We start from the raw sequence: 6,041 nt of genomic DNA on the forward strand, positions 1-6,041 counted from the left end.
ATTCAATTCTTTTAGCCTGTCTGCATACGACATGCCTTTTAAACCTGGGATAATTCTGGTTGCTCTTCTTTGCACTCTTTCTAGAGCAGCAATATCCTTTTTGTAACAAGGTGACCAGAACTGAACACAATATTCTAGGTGAGGTCTTACTAATGCATTGTAGAGTTTTAACATTACTTCCCTTGATTTAAATTCAACACTTCTCACAATATATCCAAGCATCTTGTTAGCCTTTTTTATAGCTTCCCCACATTGTCTAGATGAAGACATTTCTGAGTCAACATAAACTCCTAGGTCTTTTTCATAGTTCCCTTCTTCAATTTCAGTATCTCCCATATGATATTTATAATGCACATTTTTACTGCCCGCATGCAATACTTTACACTTTTCTCTATTAAATTTCATTTGCCATGTGTCTGCCCAATTTTGAATGCTGTCTAGATCATTTTGAATGACCTTTGCTGCTTCAACAGTGTTTGCCACTCCTCCTATTTTTGTGTCGTCTGCAAATTTAACGAGTTTGCTTACTATATCAGAGTCTAAATCATTAATGTAGATTAGGAATAGCAGAGGACCTAATGCTGATCCCTGTGGTACACCACTGGTTACCTCGCTCCATTTTGAGGTTTCTCCTCTAATCAGTACTTTCTGTTTTCTACCTGTTAACCACTCCCTAATCCATGTGCATGCATTTCCTTGAATCCCTACTGCGTTCACCCATCAGCCAATACTTTCTGTCGTCTTGGAATCCACAGTAACAACTGACCTGCTCCCTTGCAATATTTATAGTTAAGAATAAACACGCTCATTAACATTTACACGTGAAATGCAGGTTTCCATGCGAAACTGGGTGGAGATTTCCCGTGTTTCGTCATTTACACGAGTAAATGAGATTTACCCTATCCCTCTCTTTGGCCGTTTTTTTCGGCCACAAACCTGATTTACTTCTCCCAACTCTCCCAAATGTGCATGTGCATCGCCATTTCACGTGAAAATTAACCCGCATGGAAACCACAAGATTGTTATATGAATCAAAATGTTAGTATCTGGATTAATTTTCTTAAAAGAAACTATTCAGTTGAATTAAAGTACTTTCTCAGAATCGGTTAGGGACTTGATTATTTTGTCATTGTTAACCTGGGGCTGATCAGCAGCAGGTGTTCTAATTAGCTGCCCCTGGGTTTGTTAAGGGGAAACCCCAAGTTCAGAGGAGCCAGCATGTGAGGGAGAGGGAGATGGTTTATGCCTTGCTAAAAAGTATGAGTGTTATCCCGGTTTTTCCAGGTTACTATTGGAAACTTTACCAAAATGAGTTTAGTTCTAAACTGTTTGTTTCACTAGCACTAATCTTTGGAGTCATTTTTGTAGGCTTTTTTGTTTCCTTTTTGGCTGGTCTCTTTGTTTCGTTTTTGTAAGTTTTTGTGTATTTTGTTTTCTTTTAGTGTATTGGTATTTTTTGGATTTCCTTGGACTGTTTTGGGTTTGTTTCTCGCGGATTGCACACTATCCAATATCGGCTTTGGATTTTCTCTGAAGTTCCTGAAGAATGGATGAGATCAGTCCAGTTCTATTTTTTGCTTGGACTAATGACTTTTAAATGTGAGCTTGTCACAAGGCTGGCTGAGTGGTGACACGTCAGACCCGGAAGAAACAGACAGACACAGTGAGGTTGGTGAAGCTGAGCACTTGGTTGTGCTCAGCATTTAATAAACAAAATAAGCGAACACAAAAACAGGACACGGCACTCTACGCCAAAATAAACAGACAACAAAACGCACTAACATTAACAAACGGTGGATGCACAGACAAACAAACAAACACGGTGAGTGAAAACACTATTTTATTACTCTTTTCGTTTACCTCCTCTCCACACCCGTTCTCTACTCACCGAACACCCAACCCCGAGTGAGTGAAACGTGCATCTATTTATACTGTTGTGCTGGGATTCAATTACTAATTAATTATTCACTTGAATCCCAGCATGTGAATTAATTACGTGCAACCTCGTGCGCGCATATTAATTACTTTAAATGCACGTGCAGTGATGTGCAATCCCGTGCCTAAATACAATTATACATTTTTAAATACACGTGAAACACAGACCCGTTTATATCCCGTGTACCAATCTCTATACACCAACATTAACACACGCACCATACAACACATAACACACAAATGCACACAGGGGCGGGGCGCATTGCCACAGAGCTGCATATGATTTTCAATGGCTTTGGCTGCATGTATATCCTGTTGATTTTTGTGGGCTCTAAACTTGGACATTACTTTGGATTTGGACTCTTTTGGGAACATTTTTTTACTTTTTTGTTGTTTGTTTTGAATTTACCCAAATCTGCCAATCTTGTTAACATTGTCTTAATTATTATTTTTGTTTAAACAATACAGTTGTTTATTTTGTCATTACTATTTTTCATTTGTTGTTGGAAGCTATATTTTTGTTGTTTTTTTTCTGGCAATTTTATTAAATCTATTATTAAGATCGTTAAATTGGAGACACGGCTGGGATACTAATTGTTTAAGCACAGTCATGGTTTGATTGGATAAATTTGATTGTTATTGAATTACATTTTTTTATCATTTAGGTTGCTAACAAAATGGGTGCTGCAGGATGTTGACTCAGAAATGTCCTCATCTAGACAATGTGGGGAAGCTATAAAAAAGGCTAACAAGATGCTCGGATATATTGTGAGAAGTGTTGAATTTAAATCAAGGGAAGTAATATTAAAACTCTACAATGCATTAGTAAGACCTCACCTAGAATATTGTGTTCAGTTCTGGTCACCTTGTTACAAAAAGGATATTGTTGCTCTAGAAAGAGTGCAAAGAAGAGCAACCAGAATTATCCCAGGTTTAAAAGGCATGTCGTATGCAGACAGGCTAAAATAATTGAATCTATTCAGTCTTGAAGAAAGAAGACTACGTAGTGATCTGATTCAAACATTCAAAATCCTAAAAGGTATAGACAATGTCAACCCAGGGGATTTCTTTGACCTGAAAAAAGAAACAAGGACCAGGGGTCACAAATGGAGATTAGATAAAGGGGCATTCAGAACAGAAAATAGGAGGCACTTTTTTACACAGAGAATTGTGAGGGTCTGGAACCAACTCCCCAGTAATGCTGACACCCTGGGATCCTTCAAGAAGCTGCTTGATGAGATTCTGGGATCAATAAGCTACTAACAACCAAACGAGCAAGATGGGCCGAATGGCCTCCTCTCGTTTGTAAACTTTCTTATGTTCTTATGTTCTTCTTATGTTCACATACTGTCTCTGATGCTACTGTGAAACAGTTATCGGTAGAGGAAACTAAAATGGACACTGACAGTAAGAATTTAAAATATCACAAATTGCCCATTAAGTGTGGGCTCCCTACTTTTGGGGTTATAGGGGACGAGACTGATCCATTGCTTTATGTTGAACATTGTGAGGATTTTCTTACTTCACTACCTTTGTCAGACAATGAAATAATTGCCACTTTAAACTCAAGGACTGGTGGGTTGCGGTGCAAGCAAATGTCAGTTCTTGGGCTGAGTTCAAGAAGGTCTTTCTGAGCGCTTTCCTATCCGAAGACTATGAAGCGGAAGGAGAGAGACGTTTGAGGGATAGTGTACAAGGATCCAAGGAGAGTATACAGGATTTTGCATTTCATTACTGAGTGCTGTGCATGTGTTGGAAGCCAGGTCTTGGTGACAAAGAGTTAGTACATATGATTTTACGTAATTGTAATCCCAAGCTAGCGGTGAATGTCCGAGGCAGTGTGCAAACTGTGGAAGAGCTAGTGTGGATTGGCTCTTTGATTGAGAAGGACTGGGCAGGACAGAGGGAATATTTTGCAAAGGCCAATTTGCCTCTGGAAAAGTGGTTGCTGATTATGTACAGGTGCAGAGGTGATGCAGTGCAGGAATAAACAGACAGAGATTTGTAATCCGGTGTGGAAAAATACCTGTTTTATTTTAGTTATAATCCAGGTCTGGTGACTAAATAATAAACTCCGGTTATACACAGCGATGCGTAAAAAACAGAGAACAGTAACAGGGATTGCAGCCCTAAACAATAAACACAGTATCTATCCCACAATATATAACCACAGCCACCAGTCCTGGGTGCGTGCTGTAGTGCTCGTGGTGGGTGATACGGTTTAAAGACTGTGACAGAAATACAATGAGTTCTGGTGATAAATCTTCCTCCCGACCTGTGAGGGCGCTAAAGAACGGGAGGAGAAGTATCTGGAAGGGCTGGCCTGACAGTTCGTTTCCGGGACCGGGAAGTGGGTCAGCCTGGAAGGAAGCGAGACTCTGTTGTAAGACCGTATTGATTTGAGGTAAACAAGGGGCAGCTGCAAGTAATAAGGCAGCTGCAACCGTTTACCTAGATATCATGCGGGATTACATATAGGGGCCAGGGTAACGCTGTTCTTTTCCTTCGTTTGGGTTAAACGTGAGGAGAGAAGGACTGAGAGAGGAGCTCTCAGAAATATAAAAAGAATTAAGTGTTACGTGTTGTGTGTTATTTCTGTCTGTCTGTAATTGTCTGTCTTTTTTTCGCACTACTAGACAGTTAAAGCACACCTCCGGAGCTGTCGCCACAAAAGCACTATCCGGAGCACCACTGCACAGAGCACCTGCACGATTGAGTTCACCCAGGACTGGTGACCGTGCATTTGTTTTCTGTTCAGGACTGTGTGGGATTATTCACGCTCCCCGTGCTTTACACATTGTTGTGTACTGCCGGGGATTTATTATTTGACGGTCGCCAGACCTGGAAACAGCACAATAAACACTTATTCACCAAATTACCGTTGTCTGCCTGTCACTCCTGCATCGCATCACCGCTACACCTGTTCCCCTTACCATCCACTTTGCCACAAAGACAAATAGTGCAGTGCTGTTCCGGGTTCAGTGCTGGCTCTTAGCGACAGCTCCGGAACGTGTTAGTCGTCTATAAACACACAAGTAACAATTATAGACAAGACAAACAAAACAAACACTCATGATACTCTTAATACACAGTGCACGGGTCCTTCCGGGTCTATTTTGAAACCAAAAGTGAAGGAAAAGATTTACAATTCTCTAGCCCCTTTTATCTGATTATGCATGACCCCTTGGTAAACAATTACAGCTGACTCTATTGCCTGCAGCTGCAACCTCATTTACCTTCCAGGTCAATACATTCTCACACTGGAGTCTTGTCTTTTTCCAGGCTGACTGACTTCCCGACCCAGGGAATGAACTGTCAGGACAACCTGTCCAAAGCCTTTCCCTTTCGCTACTTAGTACCCTCACAGGTCGAGAGGGAGATTTACAACCAGAACTCATGATACTTCCGTCACATACCCACCACTCAGATTGGAGCCGAAGGAACACTCGGCTGAATCTACCTTTCCCATTACTCCCCCCTCCTGGGAAAAATAATCCTCATTTTGATGGTCTTTCCCCGCACGGTGTACCATGTGGTACATGAAGGGCTGCAATGCCAGATGCCACCGAGTTATGCAGGCATTGCTGTCCTTCATTGTGCTTAACCACTTGAGTGGGACGTGGTCAGTGATGAGATCAAATGAGTGTCCCAGCAGGTAGTATCGTAAAGAGTGAGTAGCCCATTTAATGGCCAAACACTCCTTTTCGACTACGGAGTAGTTGTGTTCCCGAGGTAGCATTTTTTTTTACTGATGTACAGTATCGGGTGTTCTACTCCATCCACCTTTTGAGACAAGACAGCACCGAAACCCACATACGAGGCATCAGTGTGGAGGATTAATCTTTTGGTGAAGTCTGGTGTGATAAGAGTGGGGACCTGGCAAAGTCTATACTTAATAGTATCAAACGCCCCCTGACACTCAGCTGACCACTTAATTAAATTTGGAGCACTCTTTTTGGTGAGGTCAACTAAAGGGTTAACCACTGAGGCATACTCAGGGATAAAGCAACGGTAATAACCGGCTAATCCCAGTAGTGACCTCATCTGAGTCTTGGTTTTGGGGAAAGCTGCATCAACCAAAGTCTGGATTTTAGTGACTACAGGTC

The sequence above is a fragment of the Acipenser ruthenus genome, chromosome 39 (genome assembly GCF_902713425.1).
Source record: "Acipenser ruthenus chromosome 39, fAciRut3.2 maternal haplotype, whole genome shotgun sequence".
Lineage (NCBI taxonomy): Eukaryota > Metazoa > Chordata > Actinopteri > Acipenseriformes > Acipenseridae > Acipenser > Acipenser ruthenus.